Genomic DNA, 24,591 nt, shown 5'->3' with positions numbered 1-24,591 from the left:
CCTATGCCACATGCCACTTGAACATCCCCAGGGATGGTCACTTCATCACTGCCTTGGGCAGACCATTCCAATGTTTGATAACCCTTTCAGTGAAGAAGTATTTCCTAACATCCAGCTTAAACTTCCCCTGATGCAGCTTGAAACCATTTCTCCTAGTCCTGTTGCTTGCCATCAAGGAGAAGAGGCTGTCCCCGTCCTCACTCCAAGCCCTCTTCAGGTAATTGTAGAGAGTGGTGAGGGGTGAGGTCTCCCCTCAGCCTCCTCTTCTCCAGACTGAACAATCCCAGCTCTCTCAGACACTCCTCATGGGTTATGTGCTCCAGACCCTTCACAAGCCTTGCTGCCCTTTTCTGGACATGCTCCAGCACCTCAATATTCTTTGTATAGTGAGGGGCCCAGAACTGAACACAATACTTAAGGTGAGGCCTCACCAGGGCTGATCACAGAGGGGTGATCAACTCCCTGGTCCTGCTGGCCAAATGTTTCTAATGCAAGCCATGATGATACTGTCTTTCTTTGCCACATGGGCACACTGCTGACTCATATTCAGTTGACTATCAACCAGTACCCCCAAGTCCTCCTCCAAGTTGCAGCTTTCCAACCACACATCCCCAGACAATACCACTGTAATGGGAGTGGCTGATGCTGAGTTAACTACCATATGTTATCCTGCTTTACAAAACTATCAAACTGGAATGACAAAGTCAAAAGATCACCCAAGACATTAGTCCCTACCCAGGAAAAGAGCTGGATGTTTGAAAGCATTCCTCACTTTATCATCACTTTGCAACATTCCAGCGTTTTATTTATATTTGTCTTACTGCAGGAAAGATTAGGTTAAAGGTTATTAAATCTGCCACTACTGTTTCTTAGGATTAGAAAATGGTCTATAATGAAAAGCAGACTTGGAGATGCTTTCTAAACTTTCCTAAAACTCCTCTAGCTTGTGTGTGCTACCTATTAGTAGCCATCATTCACTTATTTCCATTTCTCCCCCCTGTGATGCTATTTGTTTCTTAATCAGCCCTCCCTAGGAATACTGGATCTGCTTCACCATTATGCTATTAAGAGATTTTTTTGACATTTCATGTTATAAGATGCTGTTATAACTTAGTTAACAAGTTCAGCTGAAATTTTCCATGCCTGATGCTTGCTCAAGGCTGTTGTTACTCATGTGGTTTTAAATTTCAAGAGTTATGGTTCAGCTGTTTCTGAAACAAAACCAAACCAAACCCAAAACAACACAAACAAACAACTCAGTGAAAAATAAGCTTTGCCCACATCTAAAAAATGGAGACCATGTCATATATGCAATTTGTTGTACTTTTTGCTGTCTTTGGGAAAACTTCTTCTCATAAACATATAGTAAATCCCGTAATTTTCCAGTAGTTATGATCTCTGAAGACTTTGCCCCACAGATCAAGGTTGAACTACTCAAACTCCTAGTGATTACTAGCTGTGCTATGCTGCAAAGCCAGGATAGAGTTAGTAAGGTCAGGACAGTATGGGCAACTCAAAATTACTCTAGGCTACCTATAGGAAATTAAAGCAGGGCACCCCTCTCTCTCTGTTAGTAACATGACTGCCAATGGAAGACTGCAATGGACTGCAGCATGGAAGAGGGAAACCACTGAAGCAGATTCAGATGGGATATGTGCTGAAGATAGGATAAAAAGAAATAGTTGAGAGCAATCAATCTGATGAGAGAATAAAACCAGCACTGAGTCCTGTGAGAGACTGCAGCTAGAGCCAGCTCACTGAAAGATTAAGTGGGATCAGGCAGGAAACAAAAAGCTTGCAACCTTCAAGTTTTCCCCTCCCCCCCAAGGTTCTACTGTTAAAACTGAACAATATTGTCTACAATCTGATGTCTGATTTTTATATTAAACCTTTGTAACAACTTTGCTAATTTCAAGTGGGCTTACTCTCACATTTTGGTGGCAGTATGAAGACCACAATGCAATTCTTTGGTTGCATGAGTTGCTTTCCAAACGCACAAGTAAGCGTTGTGGCTTTGCACAGGACTGTTACAAGTTTGCTCAGTTCTGGAATGCATCAACTTGTTCTGCAAATTTACAACAGTTCTCAAATGTCATGCATGTGCAGCAAACGAGTGGTTCTTTAGCAAGAACAATCAAGCAGGGCAGGAATGTGTGGCCCTCTAGAAACTTTAAGTCATGTTCCAAGTGAACCATGGCATGCTTGGTTTGCTACAGTTTTCTTTATATTGAAGATGCCCTCATTGCAGATGAAGAAAGGAAGCAAACCAGTTGCTTATTGTATGGGTTAAGCCATACACAAATACTTGAATTAGAAATGTCATGTGTTCAATCTCATGCCGTTGGACTCTGCCCACCTGTCCAGCCTGTCGAGGTCTCTCTGCAGAGCCTCTCTACCCTCCAGCAGATCAACTCCTGCCCCCAGCTTGGTGTCGTCAGCAAATTTACTGATGATGGACTCAATGCCCTCATCCAGATCATCAATAAAGATGTTGAAGAGGATGGGGCCAAGCACTGATCCCTGGGGCACACCACTAGTGCCTGGCCACCAGCTGGATGTGGCACCATTCACCACCACTCTCTGGGCTCGGCCCTCCAGCCAGTCCCTAACCCAGCTCAGAGTGCTGCTGTCCAAGCCATGGGCTGACAGCTTGGCCAGGAGTTTGCTATGGGGGACGGTGTCAAAGGCCTTGCTGAAGTCCAGGTAGACTACATCCACAGGCCTCCCCACATCCACCAGGCGGGTCACCTGCTTGTAGAAGGAGATCAGGTTGGTCAGGCAGGACCTGCCCTTCCTAAATCCATGCTGGCTAGGCCTGATCCCTTGGCCACCCTCTAAAACACTGGCTTAGAGGCCTCGTTTCACTATGGATGGCATTAGCCTATTTAATCTGCTTTGAGGAGTGCTTGTGTTCAGAGCTACATGCATAGGGTATGTATACCTAAGTAAAACAAATAACACCGCCACAGCTGGCCTGACTTCCAAGAGTATATACAAAGCACTTGATGTGGTGCAAAGTTCACTCCAGGATGGAGTGCTAGAGTAGGAGGCGAGAGGGACACAAGGCCTCCATGCCCTGACTTACAAAGGCCCCACATCCTGCTCCCTAAATGCAGCTGCATATAGAACAGGTCTTGCCCACAAAACCACGAGCTGAGTGGATTATTGAACCCAGAGAGGCTCCACCAGCCAGGCTTCTGCTAACATTGCTTTCCTTACTTGACCATCCATAGGGGATAATTCTATGACTTCCCACCTCAGGGTGGGACGTACATCCACTTCTAGAGAAAGATTTAAACACCCCCCACCCCCACCCCTCTGAACAAAACTACATTAAGACATATACAATAACATTTGCAAACACATGCTGGGCCAGCTTCTGATCTCAGCTGAACTGTGAAACTCTGCTGAAACTGAGGGATCTGGAAGGAAAAGAGGAAGAGTACAGATGGGAGAAGCAGCTGAAATGAAGAACAAATGCAGACAGGATGATTTATTTATTTCAGAATGGACAGAACCACTAATCCATAACTGCCTGTAACGGAACAGACACATTTTTCCATGTATACAATGTTCTGATTTGGTACAGAAACATTCTGTGAATTTGAATGAGAGGGCAAGAGGGAATGAGACAGCCTTTCTGGCCTGGGTTCAGAAAAAGGATGTGCTTGTCTTCAGTGGGACTTAAGAACATGCTGTAACATTTTCCTGAATGCAGTTTCTATCAAGATACTTTATCCTGTGAATATGTTCAGGAGTCTCTAGGTAGTTAACAGTGGTACTTCACACTAATAACCACATGATCATTTGAAACTTAACTCTGAGTGCTGGTTTATCACTTACTAACATCAAAGCACAGATTTATTTATACTGTCTAGGCCTGGTGCTACAATTTGATGTTATTATAATTTGAGTGGATTTGAACTAGGAAAATATGGCCTGGTATGTATGTAGAACTTCTGATTAAAGAAAATATCCAGGAGCAACCCTATCAGGAGATGAAAATCAAGCACTAAAATGCAAGGGAGTGGCAAAATCAACTGCTTTTTATTCAGCATGAACGTGGCCTTCCTGCAAGCATTCGTTCTACTGCAACTTTTAATTGTATGTCATCCATTAGATTTTCTGCACAGAAACTCTGCCTTCTTCCAAAGCACAGAAAGGATGTGGCCTACCTTTGAAAAAACTTAAAATACCCAATTGCTCTCTTCATCCTCTGACGTGCAGCTGCCTCGCTTCTAGAATACCTCCATTTCTCAGAGCACAAGGCACTGATCTCTCAGTAAAGCCCCACAAGGCCTGCTGATTAAAGCACTATACACAAGCTAGGTATTGCTGATACCTTAAGACAAAGCCCAGTTATCAGCAAGGCAATAGTCAGAAGCCATCTACTCAAAATGCATAAGAGGATGTAAAATACAGGGGGTACAGTGTTCACAGTGAGACTGGAGATCAGGGATTTGCTCTTTGTTTTGACATAGCCTTTCAGAATGACTTTCACGATTTTCTCATGACTAAAATCTTTGATGGGCTAGGGCTTACATTTCTTTGTAAAATAACCTTCCTGCTTTCCTTCTTTGACATGTCTTGCTATTGTGGCAGGCATGGTTTCAATAGGGCTTTTTCTGGGGTGGGGAAATCTATCACAAGCAGGGCTTCTAAGTGGCCCCTTCAGCAGCAGAAACAGCTAACAAAAATTACTTAATTTGTATCATCTTTGATATTCTTCTTGAAGTCCTCTTATCAGCTACAACATAAAAGTCACATCAATATGAACCACATCATGACCAATTCTTTCATTATTAACTAGATAGAATCACAGAATCATTAAGGTTGGAAAAGACCCCTAAGATCATCAACCCCAACTGTCAACCCAAGACCACCACGCACACTACACCATGTCCCAAAGTGCCACATTCACACATTCTTTGAACACCTTGTCTAGACACGGTGTGAAGGGTTTTTTGATGGTGGGTTGGTGGGTTGGTTGGTTGGTTAATTGGGGTTTTTTTGTTTGTTTGTTCTGGTTGCCTTCCTTTTTTTCCTCCTATGGCATGTTGTCAACCATTTGCAAGACATCAACCAGATTGTGTGGTCATACAGAACACAGCCGTGGAAATTATGTCTAAGACGAGTTTCTACTGAATGAGATCCAAAGCATTTTGCCTGATCATGAAGTCATATGGCGTGGGCTAAGATTTCATACAGACTGTCATTGAGTTAGGAGTAATACCAACAGCAAACTTGTACACCATAGCAAAGTAAGCATGCCCAGTGTCACTCCACATTCAAGGGGCTCCATCAAAAGAGCCTTTCTGCTTCAAAGCTGGAGCACTAGAAAGGAATCCTACCTGCAGAGGGAGGGAAGGGAGGGTTTCTGTCATCTGTTGAGGCAACGTCTCCCTCATCTATTATGCCTTGTCTTCAACATGTATCACCCATTTCATGAACTCTGTCTCCATGTCTTGATGGATACAGCTCAGCCCAGTGATGTGAGCTGTCACATGAAGAACTGTTTGTGGGTTGTGCTTGTTAAGAGTACAGTTTTCCAGTGCTGATATCCTTCAAGGCTGAAAGAAGTACATGGCCAGACTCTGGGTTGTGCAAGATCTAGAAATCCAGTGCAGTATTTTCTGGAGAGTAAAGCTTGCAAAGATTAATAATTCATAGTATTAATCTAAAACACTAAGTTGATGAGCACTGGGAAGCCTGTACTGGACAGAATGCAGCAAAACCATTAACCTGAAATACTTCTGGAGAACTTTCTGTTCAGCATTTGTGTGTATTTATGTCTGTAGTTATGTGTATTTTCTCTTGAAGGAATGAGTGGAATTATTTGCTTTGCCTTTCAAACCTTTTTTGTTTTTTTTGCTTACTAGAAAAGAGTGCTTGAGGGTTTTGTTTTAAATATTTTGATCAATAAATGCATGAATTGCCCATTTCCATAGGTGCCCACTCCTGATTTTGCTTCATGAAGAAAAAGGTCATCCCTAGGCACACAGAAATTAATTGTACTGAGGGGAAAACACATTCCACTCCCTCACATTTTTCTGAAAAGCATTTAAAAAATGTTGATCTTGTTAGTCAATTTGAAAACACATTTTATCAGAAGGGCTGTTGGGAAAATGTGCAGTGCTAGTAAAAGCCATGTTGTCACGGGTTTATTAATTAGAAAACATCAAAGCATTGGTTGTGTTGCTTAATTTTTATTGCAGTTTTGAGGAATAGTTAAACCCACAATGCTAGATGTAGTGCAGCACCCAATATCCATGGATACAGATGATGCAGAAAGGGAAACTGAACAGAAGCACATCAAGCTAACAGTGTCCAGAAACTAGAACCACTTCAGTGCTAAGCCCAGCAAGGATTAGCGATCTTTATCTCGACTGGGGACAACGTCCAAGAGGCCTTCTGCATGACAATGGCCACAAGGATTTAATATCTTTATGTGCTGCATTATGGGCAAGATCCCAAAATCTGCCTGTTTCAGAGCCTCAGGATTCATACTGAAACTGACAAAGTCAATGTTTGCCTCTTTTCTAGTGCCCCAGTAAGGACTTGGCACTGGCACAGGTTCAGAAAGCTGAGGTAATTAATAAGCTTAATTTATTAAAGTGAGAAATACAACAGATTTGGGATTGCCAGTGATAAGGGCACTAACTGCAAGGGATCAAGGCTGAATTAGTAAAACCTGGGTAACATCTGACAAAGTCAGAGGCATAAATCTTTGCAACACCTCTAATATATCATAAAAATAGTAATGTGGCAAAAGTGAAACCATGTACTGAATGCACAACACTTACCAAAAAGGCATCCCTGTCTTGGGTGAAGGAAAAGGGGCACAGCCTCTGTGCTCAGGGGAATGTAGTTGCTGCTGTGATTTTTAGGCACTTAATTTTCAGGACAGGAATTCACAGGCCCAGGTGAGTCCTTTACTCAGGGAAAGGTAAAAAGTTACACAGGAATAAGACAAAAACCAGTGTGCTGAGTAAGAGCTTCCTAAAGCAGATGAACAGAAATGGTCAAAGGAATAGAGCAGCAAAAGCCTCATCATCTAAGCAACTGTGTGAGGATAGCAGGAATCTCATGGTTTTAGCTTCATGATTAGTTCCTTCTGGCAACCAGAGTTACTGCTATTGCTTTCTTTAGATGAAAATGAAGATGGACAAAGATTGGAACAGTGCTTTATTTCATACCACAGTACAAGGAGTGGAACACAGGCTCAAAATGAAGAAGCCTCAGAGGTCCAAGGGGTTTGAGCCCACTTTTGTCATTTCCCCAGGTAGCACTCTCAACCCTAAGGACCTAGCTCTAATGTGGGAACTGCAATGCTGCGGAAAGGCATACAAGAGTGGCAAAGCCTGCCCCAGAACACAGGCACCCAGATTCCTGTTGTGTTTCAGACTAGGGGCCTCAATTTTTTTCTGGATTTCAGCCCTCAGTTCCTTACTTGGCAAGGGTTTGAGGGATGCTCTTAGGATTCCCTGGATTGCTGGGACTGCAACTCTATTCCTAAAGAGGCTGCCAGATTTTCAGAGGAACTGAACACATTTACAGCCTCTGGGGAATTGGGTGGAAACCCATGTTGCTCTTAAAAATCAAGCTCCTATTTATTCTGATGCCTAAACATGGATCTAAACTGTTTAACTTCAGGCTGTGCACTTGAGAGGTCTGGCTTTAAAACCGCCTCTAAAATCCTTTGTTTATTAGAGTTACCAACTCTAATCTTGGCCTTCCCATAATGTGAAACTTCCCCCCTGATGGCTAAGGACCATCAGAGTACCAGAGGCAGCCAGACAGGCAGGTGGCAGAAGGTGGTGGGACTCCAAGTATTGGTGGGCCTGGGGCCCACTGCCCTTGGCTGTCCCCAGTGCTCTGCTGGCACTCACCCATACACCCATGGCACAGGCCTATGAGCAGCTCTGCAGTGACAGAAACTACCCAGGAGGGAGAGAGGACAATCTGCCTGATGAGATTTGGAAGGAGAATAATCTAATCTGGATTAAACAATCCCCATACTTTTACCTATGAAAAAAAACTTTGTAAAGGCAATGTGAGCCTCCTGAGACAAAGCAATCACAAAACCACCTGGTTGGAAAAGACCTCAAGATCAAGTTGAACCACAACCTAACATTACATAACTGTTAGACCATGTCTCTAAACTCCACATCCAAATGCCTTTTAAACAGCTCCAGGGTGGTGACTTCACCACCTCCCTGGGCATCCTGTTCCAGTGTCCAATGACCCTTTTGGTGAAGCAATTTTTCCTAATATCCAAACTGAACCTCTCCTGGTACAACTTAAGTCCATTTCTTCTCATTCTATCACTTGTTACCTGGGAGAAAAGGCCAACTCTCACTCCTCTGCAACCTCCTTTCAAATAGTTATAGAGAGCAACAAGGTTTCCCCTCAGCCTTCTCTTCCAGATTAAACAACCCCAGGACCCTCAGCAGCTCCTCATAGGACTTCTGTACATGACCCCTCACCAGCCTTGCTGCCCCTGCCTGGACACTGCTTACTGGCAGCTGCAAAGCACCATGTGGGTACATAACGATCCCCCACATAATCTGGAGTTTTCATTGGGAAGCTGAATCCTTCCTGAGTTCACCAGTCAAGTGAGGAGAAGGAAGCTCAGACGACAAATCTGGCCAGGACAGAAGCATGGCAAGACCCTCTGCTGTTGTGTAAGCATTGATAGCTGTGCAAAGGAGGATACAGGTTCTCAGCTCAATGTAGCAGGGCTGGAGAATCAGTATGAATGACCACCAGTTCATGGCTGGAAAATATCTAGGCTACTTGGAACTGCTTTTGCCCTAAACACAGAGCATGTTACTCTTCTATAGGCCATGTTTTGCCAATAAAGGCTTTTAACATTTGAAAGTAATACCTTACAATTTCTGAGTAGAAGATGTTGAGTTGGTAGTCTTCAGGACTGAAGCCTTTTATGGAACACAGAACATTTGCTGGGATAACACAGCCAGAAGTGATGCTGTCCCCTCCCATTTTATCCTGCACAAAACGAAGAGGCTGCTGTGCTAATGTTGACTGTATCCAATTAGGAATAAAAATACCACGTTCCCACCACTAAAACTGCTTCTGGAATTCCTCAGGGTTCCCTTATTTTTATGATCTGTCTGTAAGCAGTTAATTTAACACTCTGATGACATTTATAAACTGATATACAGTACTATAAAAGATAGCCTTCCTTTACAATTCTGGATGACTGCCCACGGGCTTGCAGTCTCTCCCTCACTAGTTATTACATTATTCCTCTTCAAGTACAACATTCTCTTCATGAAGCTTGCTATTCAAAAAATGTTTGAGTATCATTCACTGGAAATCACCCATGTACTCCCTGTCAGTTCCTGCCTGAGCTTCTTGGTGGGGCAATTACATCGAGCAAGGACTGACAAAAAGTGATCAGGCTTTAAGAAGAACTGAGTTGGTGCAAGAATTTCACAGGCAGCCAGGCTATGACCATGCAAAAACCCAGAGAGTGAATTCCTGACCTGATACACCATTTGCCTCTGTGGGTGTTTCCTCTTGCAAATTGTGGCTGGTCTGCCTAGTAGAGATTTCCCTAGAAGATTGAGCTCCTGAAACCTCTCATTGACTACAGTTACAAGGGATTTGCAGGACTTTCAAAGTTAAAGCACTGTGTTTGGACAAAATCTCTCAGCCAAAGTCTGAACTTCAGGAACTTCTGGACTTCATTTACATTGTGGTATTCTTCTAAATGGCTATTGCTTCACTCCCCAGTTCTACAAATCTAAATTAATTCCTAAAATGGTCCCTTCTTGGCCTTCAGCTCCAAATAACCTGTAATACTGAGCAATATACTTGGAGTACTGAACCTGGCCTAGGTACAATCTTTGTCAGCTTCCTGGAGTGCTTCTAGCAGCATCAACAGAATCATTGCCATCCAAAGTCAGATTACCATAGCATCATGTATCCCATGGAATTCACTGCTAAAGAGACAGCTCTCTTCTATTTTCCATATTCCTTCCATCCAGAAGATTTTCTAGATGGAGAAGAGGTGACCTGTACACAGCCCCAGGAAGGATTTTTATTGAATGAATCAGAGGGGTGAGGATGATAGGCAAGGAGATAAAGCCTTTTACTTAACCCAGAGATGATCTTTTTGATATGAGGATCAGACATATTATTTGGTATCCAGGTCTTGTCCTCCTTTCCAGAGGACAAGGGATGTTCAAGCCACAGGCTACAACTTAAATGAAGAATGAAACAACTTGCAGGACCACTACATTGCCAAATTCCCAAATACTCCAAATAGCGGAGCCTGGTTCATCTAACAGATCATTCAGCTGCATTTTAATGAAGTTCTGCTTGGACTTCCTGGCCTAATGAAATAATATTGTTCAAGCTCTCATAGCACTGGTTAGAAGGAAAAAGCCCAGACTGGACTATGTTATCATCTGTAATACTATAACACTTATTTTTTGGCAGCTTCAACCACATTTGAAATCTTGCTATAAAGTCCAAGAAAATCAGAATATGAGACTTCTGTTGAGAACTTTTCTTCTAACGTACATGTCTTGCAAGAGAAGTGCTGACTTGGAGCTCAGAGAATTGAGAGAATCGAGAATTGCACAATGTAAGGATACTGAGAACTGGTTGTGTTTGTTGGGTGTTTTTGCTTTGGAGACCTGGGCAGGTTCAGGGAAATGTCAGTGCAGTAACGCAATAGCTTCGCTGATGAAGGCCTACTGCTAAAATAGAACTTCTTTTCTTCTGAGGCAGCTTTGTCTCACAGAGGCCAGACAACGTCTTCTGCATCTTTGTTGTTATTTTGTTCCACTGAGTTAAGCTTGGACATTGAGCAATCAAATCACCAGTACTCATGAGCTGTAATTGTCAGTTTTCTAAGGAAGATCCATGAAATGGAAATTGGCAAACCTGCAGTTCCACTTCAGGGTGTCTGGTGAAAATATTTTGGATCAGTAACATATCTGAGAGGAGGCTGAAGAATTGGCCAGACGTCCCGAACACAACATGCCAGGAAAGCCAGAGCAGCATTCACTCACAATTCAAATGTTTTTCAAGGCTTTTCAGTTCTCTTCTAATTAAACTTTTCTCTCTTTCTGAAGGATGACTTTATAGGACGGTTATATAGAAAAGCTGGAATTAGCCACTAATTGGCAGCTCTGTCCTGGGGATTATTTCCCCTTCAACATAAACATTTGTCTTGAACATTTTTTTTAAATTACAGTAGACTAGGAAGTTGCCAAATATTTAGTGGTTTTGTGAAGTTGTTTGGTATTCATGTCTACTACAGCTCTACAGAAAGCGGCTCTACATGCCGTTTCCTTTACCATACGGCAACCTAGGGAGGAGCGCAGGCTAACTTTAAAGATGTGATAAAGCAAAATGGTTGGAGGTGCTTTCCTAATTATTTTTTAAAAGAAGCCTTTGCAGAGGTTGGTTTCATGTCCTGCCAACATTGACTACAGTGTTTATTGTTAGGACAGTGCTTTTGCACATGTTCAGTCAATTCCAAAAGACGATGCTGTAATGTTTTCAGCTCTTGGGCTTCCTGCCTTCCTGATAGCAGATTGGTGGCTGACAGAAGCTCTCCCCTTCCCCACCCTTGTTTACGTCTCCACTAGTCCGTGGCAGAACTGGGACAACAGAATACCAGAGTTTCAAGTCTCTTTGATTCTTCTCCAGTTGCATCTCGCTCTGAGCAAAGTTTAGGCCATGTCTGGCCTTTAAGGAGCACAGGCAAGGGGAGAGTGTGTGAAAGAGAGTCATAAACACAGTTGCTCATATCATCCAGGCAATGTAGAGGTTAGTAATTTTGTAGCACAGTCACCAACCCAGAGCTGCACTGACCCACCTTCTCTTTTAACCAAACAGGTTACTTGATCCACCTTGTTCAGACCCTTAATTTACTGCTTTTGCTCTGTAACTTCCAAACTGGTCAGAGCTGGAGTCTTAGTGCTGGTCATAGCTACTGGCCAGATACCATTACATTTGAAACAGCAGCCTAGATCTAATGCCAAGGTCATGTTCTTCTCCAGCTAGCATCTGTTGCTGGCTGGGCAGGATGGGGTACACTGTGCTTCCACACCTGCACACTACAGGTCTGAGAAACACACTTTCCTCCTCTTCTGTGATAGCTCTTTACTGCCATTTTTTCCCTTTTATTTGTTTAAGTGCCAGAAAAGTGCATGACAACAGGCTCAGCTGGTACTCTCTCATACAATAATTCACACCACTTGAGTGTAAATGTTAAAATTGGAAGCATTGAGAACAGAATTTAATTTATTTTAGACTGTAGCTGGGCTCTCAAATTAGCTATTCTGCAATTCCAATTCAGTTTCAGGAATGCCTGCCTGGGAAATCCTGAAAACAATCTGAGAACAGCTTTCAGTAACCACATACTGCATGGAAGATTTTGCCTGGAAAACCTGGAGAAAAGTTCCCAGAGACAGTGATCACTCAAGGAGAAGTGTCAGCCTAAGGGAAGCAATACAATTCACTACTGTCAGAGTTCTGAATTCCCTGAGGGGCTGAAAGAAGGCTCCTGTTATGCTACTGTGGAACATCTTACTGGAGATTCGACGAAGCATCTTAAAGACTTATGGTCACTTGTTTCTTACCATGTGCTTTTCAGAAAGCAAGTGGTAAGCTTTTATGCTTAGGCACTACAAACCCTGTCATATAGAAAATACTCATAAGCTTGTTGTGGCAAGAATGAAGTGAGAACAGACTTTGTTTATTTTTATCAAGCAGTGATGATATGCAAAAGCAGCTTTTCTCCTTACACGCCCGCCCTTTTGTTCTCACAGACTGTTTGGAATGAATATGAAGGGAGGTCAGATTGCTGGACAGACAGCAACATTTCCTCTACCATGAAGAGGCAAAGTAGCAGCTACTTACCATATAGTGAGTTCACTTTCAGGTCTTGAGCACTTACCCTTCATTATCATTTACTTGCATGTTCAGGAACATGGGAGTGGCCATAGACAACAACCATTGTACTCACAGCTTGGTGACCACAAAAGAAAAACCAACACTGACTTCTCTCTGCGCCAGACAGCTGCTTGCTGTGCTCTGACTTCAGCTTTTGACATACCACCATTCAGTTCTACTGTGCCCTCTCCTCCTGTTCTGCCCTTCCACCTCACTGCAAAAGTCGATGTGATTCACGGACTTCCAGTTTGGCTTCCAGTTGAGGCCTCGGTGTCCAGTTCCCATCTATTACTGAAGAGCTACCACACTACCACATCTCTCTGATACATACAGATCAATACAGGATTTTCCACTTCTTAGGTAGTTAGGTTATGTACTTATTGCTCACATCAGTACAAGATTGTTTGGCTTTTTGTCCAGCTAACTCTTTACCATTTACCATGGTTTCAACCATATGTAATTGCCTTTCTGAAAATCTATCTGCTTGGGGGTCTCAGCAACTTGCTTCCAGAGTAAAGTACAGAACTTCAGGTGGATTAACTGCATCCTAGCTAGGCTACAACCAAAGGGTATTCATGAACACCTAAACATGTTTTGGCATTGTCTGACTAATTGCCAGGGCTTCAAACGCATTTTGTGCTACTCCCTTCTAAGCTCCTAAAACCTAGTGCAGCTCTTTATACCTGGTGCATAATTCATACTTTGTGAGAGATGACTTTTGAATACACACAGCCAAACCCAGATTAAGAAATGCAAACTCTGTCCACTCTCTCTACTTCCGCCCACTACCAAAAAAGACATCTGCTCTCTGCCAGATGCCCTTATTTGAGAACTTGTAGCTGTATTTATGTTGGTGCAATTCCACATCCTTTACTAAGAATAGGATCAGATATGCAACAAGCTTCTGAGCTGGAGATGTCCCAGTACACCATAACTACTATAAATGTCAGCAGTGGTATAAGCTGCATCACATAAATAGGGTAAAAAGAGCCCAAAGGGTGAAATTTCATTAGTTTAGGACTCTATACACCAATCATTGTTCTCATTCAACTAAAATACGCAGGAGAATTAAAAGGAGTAGTTAGCACCATCAAGAACATATGAAAGGCAATAGAGCAATCTCAATTGGGTACAATCAGGTTATTGTAAGACATAATTAATTCAAGGCTTGATGACAGGCATATCTATTCCTCAGAGTTTTCACAGAAGGAACAAGGAAACCTCACTCTGAATTCATAAGGGCTTGCAAGACTCTGGAATGAAAGCCTTTTTGATACATTTCAACATTTCTCATGTTTTGCACAGTAAATCAGGTCTCTTATTTCCTACCTGGTGCTGAGTGTTGTCTTCTGTTACTGAAGATTGTGGGAATTCAGAATATTTTTCAAGTCCAAGGGGTTTTCAGCACCTCTGAAGGGCAGTACCTGTGTCAAGACAAACACAGAATGAGGTTAAGGTCAGAGGAACATGCAACAATTCTTTTAATTACCTACTAATTTTAATCCTTTATGTCAATTAACATCTTGATACTAGAGCATTTCCTCAGTCTTGCCAGAGTCTGACACAAACTGGAGAGAGATGTGGGGGTTGGTTTTCCCACTCCATAAACTCTATTCCAGGGTTTGTTGTAAAGCTGTATGTTCACCTGCCCTCAAACTCAACAGGAGGTGAGGATCAGCATGAATTAGATCATTCTGTCTACTGTTACCCTTATTTCAGGATCTGCCACTTCCATGTTATTGATGAAGTTTTAAGCAATAACCTTCTGCTGTCAGTGTTCTTGAAAATATCTGCAGATGTAGGCTATTTCCCAGAAATTACACTGACATTTACAAGTGAGTCCTTGTATGTGCACTTGTAGTGGTGCCAATAAACCTCCAGTCCTTGCAGTTCTGAAAATGTTTCGTAGTGAGACTGTAGTAATGACTGCACAGAGATGTACAGGAGATTTCTCATTCTTTCTAAACATAGGTAGCATTCTCCCTTTCCATGTGCCTTATATGCTCTCAATCCAATTTCCTTCCCCCTGTTTATATCATTGGTGGTGGCAAATCAGTCTCTTAGGCCACATGGAATGCAGGGGAAATCACTGCCATTCGGAATTCCTTCAACATTATTTCATATGCAAGTGCTGAGTGCTGCACTTTGGCTACGGCAATCCCATGCAGAGCACCAGGCTGGGGTCGGAGTGGCTGAGAGCTCCCAAACAGAGAGGGACCTGGGGGTGCTGATCGACAGCTGCCTGAATATGAGCCAGCTGTGTGCCCAGGTGGCCAAGAGGGCCAATGGCATCCTGGCCTGTATTAGGAATAGTGTGGCCAGCAGGAGCAGGGAGGTCATTGTGCCCCTGGACTCTGCTTTGGTTAGGCCGCACCTTGAGTCCTGTGTCCAGTTCTGGGCCCCTCAGTTTAAGAAGGACATCGAAACACTTGAATGTGTCCAGAGAAGGGCAACAAGGCTGGGGAGAGGCCTTGAGCACAGCCCTATGAGGAGAGGCTGAGGGAGCTGGGGTTGTTTAGCCTGGAGAAGAGGAGGCTCAGGGGAGACCTCATTGCCCTCTACAACTACCTCAGCTGTTGTATTTTGCTTTTGCTTGACAAAATTAAAACTCTGGTTACAGGACTTCTATCTTCAAAGACAGTGAAATATTATGCTCTTTCCAAGCTTTTCCTTACATAAAGCATTATTGTATTTTAAAATTATTTCTCCATAATTCTAAGACAGTATCAGGCATTACACATGTTCCTCACTAATATCAGTGTAGGTGCTCACACCTGAAACATAACCCCAAACACCATCAACCTAAATATAGATGCAGGTGATTAATAAACCCTCTTATTGCTCAAGCACACAGAAAACAAGCTGTTATTCAGCAAGGTCACAGTTGCAACAGCCTTCTGAGGTCTGCATCTCCTAAGTTCAACTGTGACTAGAAGTTATTCCTATACTGTATTATTTACTATTCAAACTTGAAAACTGGTCTCATCTTCTCATCCAGCCTGAATGCCTCCTCGCTGCAGTCTACATTTCCACAAGTAGAATGTCTACTATACAGAGAACTAGAAATCACATATTTGCCAACACAGCTATTTGCATATAAGTATCCTATGGAATCCCTAATTACTGAGTTGTTGTTTTTAATCAGTATAACATTCATAGAATCATAGAATGATTTGGGTTGAAAGGGACCTTTAAGATTTCTGGTTCTGTTATGGGCAGGGGCACATCCCCCTAGACCAGGTTACTCAATGCCCCATCCAACCTACCCTATTCCCTCTGCTAGGAATTACAGGCCAGTTTCTCTTAGATAAATCTCCAAGGGTTTCCTCTTATTTGCTTGCACATTCAAACTTTCCTATCCTGGGTCAGTGTCAGGCTCTGGGTAACTGACACTCATATGCAGCAGATGGAGTTAAAGCAATCATCACAGTCTGTTCCCATGGTTATATAGAGCCATCAGTATATTTTTTCAAGTATCAAATTAAAGAAAACATTTACCAGAAAGGGGAAAAAAAACTAACAAAAATGACATCCTATCATTTCAGATAACTAAAACTGCAGCTTCCAGTTTATTTGTCCCAAGATTCATCTAAACATACCAAGATGCAGAAAGACTTTGCTAGTCCAACAGAAGGGGGGTGGGCAGGCTCTACATGCAGCTTCAGCTGGAGTAGCAAAGGAGCTGCAGGTGTGTGCTGGCTCCCAGTCAGGTGTGAACAGAAGGGGAGCTCACCTGTGAGATGTGCTCAGCTGTCCTGGCCAAGCTCTTCTCAAATACTCCTTATTGAAACAATTCATTTTAAGGGCAAGACAGGGATTTTGTATGTATTTTTCACCCAGTGTCACAAAGCATTGCTGTGTTTTCTACAAATAGGATAAGGTAACTGTGTATTGTATTATTGTCAGTAAAACTCTTTATATCAACCCACAGGGTTTTTTGTGCCTGTTACTTTCTGTCTGTGTGGCAGAGAGGGGATTATGAAAGTGGGCTGTGTTAACTAAGAACAGTCCACCTTAGGCCCCCAATATTGGGCTCAAACCCACAACCCTGGGATTAAAAGTCCCACAGACTGAGTGACTTTCTCTAAACATTTCAGAGTGTCAGGATTTTGCACCTGCTCAGGGTGAGATTCCAAAACACCAGAGCTGATCACTGCACACACCCTGCCACTCATAATTATCTGGCCTGAGGGCAGACCTTCAGGCTGTATTCCCTGGAGAGGCCTGTACTGCTCCGGACAAAATCTGGCCCACCAGTAACCAGCACAAGCACAGCACACCTGTAAGCCATTCTCAAAGGTGACACAGAACACCAGGGAGAGCACATAGTATCAGTCAGGGTTGGAAGGGACCACAAGGATCATCTAGTTCCAACCCCCATGCCATGGGCAGGGACACCCCACACTAGATCAGCCTGGCCAGAGCCTCAGCCAGCCTGGGCTTAAACACCTCCAGGGACGGGGCCTCGACCACCTCCCTGGACAACCCATTCCAGGCCTTCACCACTCTCATGGTGAAGAACCTCCTCCTCACATCCAGCCTGAATCTCCCTGCCTCCAGCTTCATTCCATTCCCCCTAGTCCTATCACTACCTGAGATCCTGAGAAGTCCTTCCCCAGCCTTCCTGTAGGCCCCCTTCAGGTACTGGAAGGCCACTATTAGGTCTCCCTGGAGCCTTCTCGTCTCCAAGCTGAACACCACCATCTCCCTCAGCCTGTCCTTGTATGAGGGGTGTTCCACCCCTCCAATTATCTATGTGGTCCTCCTCTGGACCCACTCTATCAGGTCCACATCCTTCCATGCAAAGATGAAGTTTTTTTATTTAGCAAAAATCTAAATGTTATGGCCCTTCTGAGGGCAGCACTAGGGACACAAAACTGTCCATTTAAGTAGGCTGAAATAAAGACCCACTTGCACCACAGCTTCAAAAACTTCACAGTAGCTGAACAGTTTCTATCCAAAACTTAATGGAATTGGAAGGCAAGTGTCCTTGCAGACACCAGGGAAATAACAGCTATCTGGAAGCAGCTTTCTTGGCTATTACTCCTCTAGATCATCCCTTAGTTTCCATTTGTTTTCCTTTACCAACCATAACCAGTCACTAACCAATTAATTATCTGAGATGATCATCTCCATTCTTAAATAATTTAAAAAAAAATCAAAAATCACAACTGAGATGAAATTTGTTCCTTCTTTTTCAGGGATTGAAAGCCAGGCTTGAAAAGTTAGTATATAATTGACCTCAGCAAGAAACAAGTCAGGTCCTACACTGATGGGAACAATCCTGGTCTCCTGGGAAAAGAATGTATGAGACAGAAGTGCCCTTTTATCTTGTGACTGCTTTTTCCTTAGACAGAGTAGAAAAACATTAACTGAGAGAGGTTAGGGCACAAATGCAGATTCCACAGGATAAAAATAGAAAACAGAGTTGATAAGAAAAAAACATAATAAATGAATGAAAGTGGTGACAGGTGACTGCAGACCAGGAGGGGGAAAAAAGAAAAAGAAAGAACAGATGAAGACACCAACGTCAAAAAGGATCTAGAGGCTACAGAAAACAAGTCAGTAAAATATTAAGAGGAAAAACAAGTATCATAGTATCATAGTATCAGTCAGGGTTGGAAGGGACCACAAGGATCATCTAGTTCCAACCCCCCTGCCATGGGCAGGGACACCCCACACTAGATCAGCCTGGCCAGAGCCTCAGCCAGCCTGCTCTTAAACACCTCCAGGGAAGGGGCCTCGACCACCTCCCTGGACAACCCATTCCAGGGCTTCACCACTCTCATGGGGAAGAACTTCCTCCTCACATCTAGCCTGAATCTCCCCACCTCCAGCTTCATTCCATTCTCCCTAGTCCTATCACTACCTGAGATCCTGAGAAGTCCTTCCCCAGCCTTCCTGTAGGCCCCCTTCAGATACTGGAAGGCTACAATTAGGTCACCTGGGAGCCTTCTCTTCTGCAGACTGAACAGCCCCAACTCCTTCAGTCTGTCCTCATAGGAGAGGTGCTCCAGCCCTCTGATCATCCTCGTGGCCCTTCTCTGGACACCTTCCAGCACCTCCACATCCCTCTTGTAAGTGAAAAATGAAATGTCCCTGAGAACTGAAGGCTAGGAGAAGGAAAGCTATGAACAGGGAGATAGTCAGGACTAAGTAAAAAAGATGAGAATATGAAGTGTATATTTGAATTGGCACCAACAAGAGAAAATTACTACAAATATGGCAAAAATATGTAATGCCCTGTAAAATACCAGCTGTATGTGTATCGCAGGCTGGCTGGTATGAAAATGTTTTTCTAGCTCCAGGCTTCGTTTGACATTAAGAATTCTTGGAAAGGTAGGCTAGAGCTTTGCTGATTTTACTCCAGAGCTTTTCTGAACATGCCAGGAAGTATACACTGCTTTTTCTCTGGGCAGGCTCCCGTGGGTTCCTCACTTTGACCAGCACGTCACGCACGCCTCTCCCATACCAACCTAGACTGTAGCAAGGGTATGTGATCCTAGATGAGAGGTCTGACCAAACACAGAACATACCAGCCTGGTACAACTGCTCCAGTGCATTACAACATTTGTGATGAGTTTTCCATATGCACCATGATCAAAATAATATCCATGACCTAAGGAACACTCTCCTATGGGGAACTCTTGGCTATTTCTATGCAGTCAGAAGTATTTTAAAACTTCATGATTCACTTCTCTATTAAATCTGCAATACTTGGCACATATATTTTATCCTTAAAAGCCCCTGAATGTTAGAGTGACCTTCTTGAAAGTATGCTTCACAGTTAACAGATAACAAAGCACGTGAAGAAACTAGTAACGTAGAATCACAGAATCTTCAAACCACTGGGTTGGAAGAGACCTTAAAGATCATCCAGTTCCAACCCCCCTGCCATGGGCAGGGACACCTTCCACTAGATCAGGTTGCTCAAGGCATCATCCAGCCTAGCCTTGAACACCTCCAGGGAGATGGCACCCACAGCTTCCCTGGGCAACCAGTTCCAGTGCCTCATCACCCTTACTGTAAAGAATGTCTTTCTAATATCCAGTCTAAACCTACCCTCCTGAAGCTTCAATCCATTCCCTCTCACCCTATCACTACAGGCCCTGATAAAGTCCCTCCCTGGCTCTGATTCACAGAACTGACATACACGTAGTTAGCCATGATTTTGTAAAGACAGGCTTTCACATGTAGTGCTGGAAGTTATCCTAAATTTACAAAGAGAGAATTGCTAGTAAAATGCCACTGAAAATGACCAAAATTCTTAGTGTTGTTCTCACCATACCTACAAGTGGCTGCAAAGCAAGCATCCTCTCTGACCTTTGCTTCTACACCAAAAATTGTCCAACAGGGTTTGCAGAAGGGATCAGAAACTGAGAGCTTTTACCACGTTGTAGGCAACTAATTTCCAATGAGCACAGCATTTAAAGTAGATACTGAAGTCAGGTGGTGTTAATAGTCATGAAATGCAACTTGAAACAATGCATACTCCCAGAAAATTAGCTCCCTGGTTTCTAACCCCTTCATTCTCCTTACTGTTATCATACAACTTATTACAATGAGTAAGGCCCCCAAATATCATGAGGATCTGGATAACCTGAGACACTGTGTATTCTTTTTTGACACCTATAAGCTCTCCATATAGAATCAATTTCATTCTTGTTTTGTGGACATCCCATTGTCCAGATAATTTTCTCCCAGTGTGGAAGTGCAAGAAGAAAAAAACAGCAACTCCCTGGCAGCTTTCCTGACGTATACTGCTGACCAACAAAATGTAAAGCAAGTCTCTGATCATTTGCCAAGGTCACATCTGGGTGCAGAGAAAGCAGCAAGAGGACAGAAAGAAATTTTTCCCTGATCCTATTACCTGAATGGATTATGACATATGCTTTACATTAGATAGGCAAATTGATTCATGTAAAATAAAAGCTTAAATGCAGCCTGTTTCTTAAGCCATGCTTTCCTAAGCTTTGTCCAGATTCAGAGAGCTATGTCTTACTTTCCTTTACAAGCCTTCCTGCTTGCTGCCTGGGCTTATCAAAATATTTTCCTAGGGCACTGAGTAGAGGAGAGTTTCACTATTTGAAGCTATTTCTGCCTCTCTCTCTAAGTATTGCAGTACAGCATTATGAGTAAAGAAGCCCACAAGTTCTGTGACCTTATAGGTTAGGAGAAGCAACAAGAAAAGGTTGTTTAAAGGTTAAAAATAGATGAAAAACCCCAAAACAACAGCAATCATGAAAGGCTCATACCTATGTAACACCTTTTTATCACTTGCTCAGCATCGTTGTAGAAGTATGGAAGGAGATACAGAGTCTTCCTGAAGGCAAATATTGCACTTGAACTTAGGAGTGCTACTTCTATTAGCCTGTAGGTTACTGGCCCCAAATCTGTTCTATCTGCTCGGCATCCTACCAGATGTGGATTCAGTAGCCTCAGACCAATTCCCTGCCACAAAATATTTCCATGGCAAAACCCATTAGCATATTGGGAATGCTGACAATTCCTATGGCAACCTCAGTGGTGGAGAGAAAAAATCAGTTAACATTTTTTGCCTTCGGTTTCCCTCTTTTCAACTCAGGCTTTGGGCACAGGGAGGGCTTTCTAGTGCAGGTTTGCCTGTGCAAACATAAGCTGCTGCTGTAATACAAGCTGCATAAAAAGTAAGGAGATCTCTTGTAGGTATTTATAGTTCTTTGTGACTAGCATGTCAAGAAGCAGGTGGCAGCCCTCACCAATGGAGTAAGGAGGGCTCCACACGCACCCAGGCATCCTTTCACAGACCAACACCAGAGCTTCCAAAACCTTTCTCTGTGCTCACACTGAAGTTTTCTTTCCTTTTTGGAACTCATTTTTATTAAGTTGCTCGATAAAATTTAATGGGCTTGGAGTTTCATGCTGTGCTGAAGAGTTTACAATGGAAAAAACACTGGCACTGAGAGGAAAATTACACACTCATTAAAATATTTAGACATTGTACTGATGCAGCCACTTTCATTCAAGGCTTTCAAAAACACATTCTGATTATTAATCACTGCTCACTGTATAAAAAGTATTAACCAAATACAGATAAGACATAACACAGATGCTAATTGATTTGACTGAGGTCATTTGAGATCTAATCCAAATATTCTGTTCAAATACATGGGCATTGCTATTGCTGTTGCCTTAAAATGGATCCAGAAGATTGACTACAGCTCTGGAAAAGAATCAAGGAATCCATACCCTCAGGCAGCCTGGCCCAACTCCAGAATGAACATGGGAAATGGATATTCTAGGTCTATCTTGAAATATGGCTTAGAAGTTGTCATGGTGTGGTTTTGTATTTTCCATAGATCTTCCATTTCTAAGCAGATTTGCCACGGGTACATCCCCATTTTTTCTGTGGACTCTTTCTTCATATATCGTTCTGGTGGTAATTCCCCAACTCAGGTAACTTTATATACTTTATATTGGTAGATTGGTAGTAGTATTAAGATTATTGTCATTAAATCTGTTTATATTTCAACCCATGAGTCTCCTGGTCCTTTTCCTAATCTCCTTTCTTGGCTGGGGAGGGGTCATTGGGTGATAGAGCAATCTGTGTATTTTAGCCCTGAATGTGAACTGAACATCGACAGTGAGGACTGGCTCCATGTGAATGCACTCCATGTTGTTGTGGACATAACTCAGGACCTTGGCATCTGCAGGAGACATGGACGAGGATGGGGCTGTCACTGGAGCAGGCAAGATGAAATATTGCAACAAGCTGGTGGTCCTCAAGCATGGGGCACCTAGACATCCAAATGCCTTACTTTTATTGTCAGACTTGCTTGTGGTAAATCTATTACAGTTCAAGAAGGCAGAGTCCAGCGAGCACCACAATGGCAGCTAAATGCTCTCTGGGTTTGATTGGTGGACCACTAGATGGATAAGGAACTGGCTTGATGGCCGCACCCAAAGAGTGGCTGTCAATGGCTCCATGTCCCAGTGGAGGCCAGTGACAAGCGGAGTCCCTCAGGGATCAGTCCTGGGACCTATCTTATTCAACATCTTTGTGGGGGACATGGACAGTGGCATTGAGTGCACCCTCAGCAAGTTTGCTGATGACACCAAGCTGTGTGGTGCAGCAGACACGCTGGAGGGAAGGGAGGCCATCCAGAGGGACCTTGACAGGCTGGAGAGGTGGGCACAGGCCAACCTCATGAAGTTCAATAAGAGCAAGTGCAGGGTCCTGCATCTGGGTCGAGGCAATCCCAGGCACAAATACAGGCTGGGCAGTGACTGGCTGGAGGATAGCCCTGAGGAGAGAGACTTGGGGGTGCTGGTGGACAAAAAGCTCAACATGAGCTCTCAGTGTGCACTTGCAGCCCGCAAAGCCAATCAGATCCTGGGCTGCATCAGGAGAAGTGTGGCTAGCAGGTCAAGGGAGGTGATCCTCCCCCTCTACTCAGCCCTGGTGAGACCCCACCTGGAGTACTGTGTCCAGTTCTGGAGCCCCTATTACAAGAGGGATGTGGAGGTGCTGGAACGTGTCCAGAGAAGGGCCACGAGGATGATCAGAGGGCTGGAGCACCTCTCCTATGAGGACAGACTGAAGGAGTTGGGGCTGTTCAGTCTGCAGAAGAGAAGGCTCCGAGGTGACCTAATTGTCGCCTTCCAGTATCTGAAGGGGGCCTACAGGAAGGCTGGGGAAGGACTTCTCAGGATATCAGGTAGTGATAGGACTAGGGGGAATGGAATGAAGCTGGAGGTGGGGAGATTCAGGCTGGATGTGAGGAGGAGGTTCTTCACCATGAGAGTGGTGAAACCCTGGAATGGGTTGTCCAGGGAGGTGGTCGAGGCCCCGTCCCTGGGGGTGTTTAAGAGCAGGCTGGATGAGGCTCTGTCCAGCCTGATCTAGTGTGGGGTGTCCCTGCCCATGGCAGGGGGGTTGGAACTAGATGATCCTTGTGGTCCCTTCCAACCCTGAATGAAACTATGAAACTATGAAACTATGGGGAAGCACACACTGCAGGGTGAGCCCACAGGTAACTATGTCATAGAATAATAGAAATATAGAATTGTTTTTGTTGGAAAAGTCCTCTAAAATCATCAAGTCCGACCATCGACCTAACACCACTGCGGCCATGAAGCCATGTCCTGAAGTGCTGTGTTCATATCTTTCCTGAACACCTCCAGTGATGGTGACTCCACCACCTCCCTGGGCAGCCTGTTCCAATGCCTGACCACTCTAGCAGAAAAAAAAGTTTTTCTAATATCCAATCTGAACCTCCTCTGGCACAGTTTCAGGCCATTTCCTCTTGTCCTATCACCTGATACTAGAAAGGAGACTGACCCCCTCCACCACCACAATGTCCTGTCAGGTAGTTAGAGAGCAAAGAGGTCTCCCCTCAGCCTCCTCCAGCCTAAACAACCCCAGTTCCCCCAGCCATTCCTCATAAGACTTGTTCTCCAGACCCTTCACCAGTTTGGTTGCCCTTTTCTGAACATGCTGCAGCAACTCAACATCCTTCTTGCAGTGAGGGACCCAAAACTGAACACAGTATGCTGCATATTTTGATTCCATTCTACATGCATTCTTGATATAAAGTCAAGAAATCATGTACATTCATTACCCAAATTCTTACAGACCATTTAACTTCTTAGAAAAAAAAGACAACACAGTCTGAA

Source organism: Melanerpes formicivorus, unplaced genomic scaffold (genome assembly GCF_026170545.1).
Source record: "Melanerpes formicivorus ecotype bairdi unplaced genomic scaffold, bMelFor1.0.p_v2 SCAF_51, whole genome shotgun sequence".
In the NCBI taxonomy this organism is placed as follows: Eukaryota; Metazoa; Chordata; class Aves; order Piciformes; family Picidae; genus Melanerpes; species Melanerpes formicivorus.
The sequence above is the reverse complement of the archived record's forward strand: the minus strand, read 5'-3'. Positions refer to the sequence as shown.